The sequence below is a fragment of the Mandrillus leucophaeus genome, unplaced genomic scaffold, assembly GCF_000951045.1.
Source record: "Mandrillus leucophaeus isolate KB7577 unplaced genomic scaffold, Mleu.le_1.0 Scaffold141, whole genome shotgun sequence".
NCBI lineage: Eukaryota > Metazoa > Chordata > Mammalia > Primates > Cercopithecidae > Mandrillus > Mandrillus leucophaeus.
In genome coordinates this window covers 1,393,085-1,393,981 of record NW_012101377.1, presented here as the reverse complement: position 1 = coordinate 1,393,981, position 897 = coordinate 1,393,085, and the positions used below count along the sequence as shown (strand labels likewise).

General features: G+C 56.9%; 1 protein-coding gene across 3 annotated transcripts in view; it reads right to left on the bottom strand.

Moving 5' to 3' along the window:
* The window catches only part of TINAGL1 (tubulointerstitial nephritis antigen-like 1), a 15,030-nt gene that overhangs the window by 11,752 nt on the left and 2,381 nt on the right, over window positions 1-897 (bottom strand). The gene's annotated exons all lie outside the window — the stretch shown is intronic.

The following is an 897-nucleotide window of genomic DNA, read 5'->3' as shown; positions in this document are numbered from 1 at the left end:
TGGGCAACATGATGTAACCCTGTCTCTACCAAAAATTAGTCAGGCATGGTGGCACATGCTGGTTGTTGCCCAGGCTGGAGTGCAGTGGCCTGATCTCAGCTCACTGCAAGCTCTGCCTCCCGGGTTCAAGCCATTCTCCTGCCTCAGCCTCCTGAGTAGGTGAGACTATAGGCACCCACCACCACGCCCGGCTAATTTTTTATATTTTTTAGTAGAGACGGGGTTTCACCGTGTTAGCCAGGATGGTCTTGATCTCCTGACCTTGTGATCCACCTGCCTCCGCCTCCCAAAGTGCTGGGATTACAGGTGTGAGCCACCACACCTGGCTGACTCATTGACTTATTCTTGAGCAAAGTGGGGCCTTATCCAAGGGCCTGGGACAGAGCAACAGGCAAGGAGACACCGGCAAGACTTCCCCCTCTGAGCCCTTCTGGCTTTTCAACAGGCAGGTAGCCTGGGTCCCCGTGGTGCTTCTGTTCTCCCTTACTCTGGACCCCTGCAGCGCAGCCCCTCTCTGGGCGTTGGTACCAGCCTGTACCCAGATGCCCCCTGGAGGCCCTCTTGTGCTCTCTTACTTTTACAGAGGGAGGTGAAGCAAGAAAGGGACAGTGACATGCCTAAGGACACACAGCAGAGCAGAGGCCCGGGCCTCTCCTTTCCCTGGAGTCCCAGAGCTCCCCACACCCCACAACCTTCACAACTGCTCCCAGTGCTCAGAATCAGCCATTATCCTCTGCGAGCTGAGCAGGGCCTTCTGGGAAGACAAAGACCTGTTGTCTGCTCACCCCAGGTCCCTACCTGAGGACCCGACACTTGAGGCCTAGGAGTTCAGATGCTTGGAGCCCAAACAGCACCCCAGCCAAGGCTGGGGCTCCTTGTGGCTCCTTGTGGTCAGTG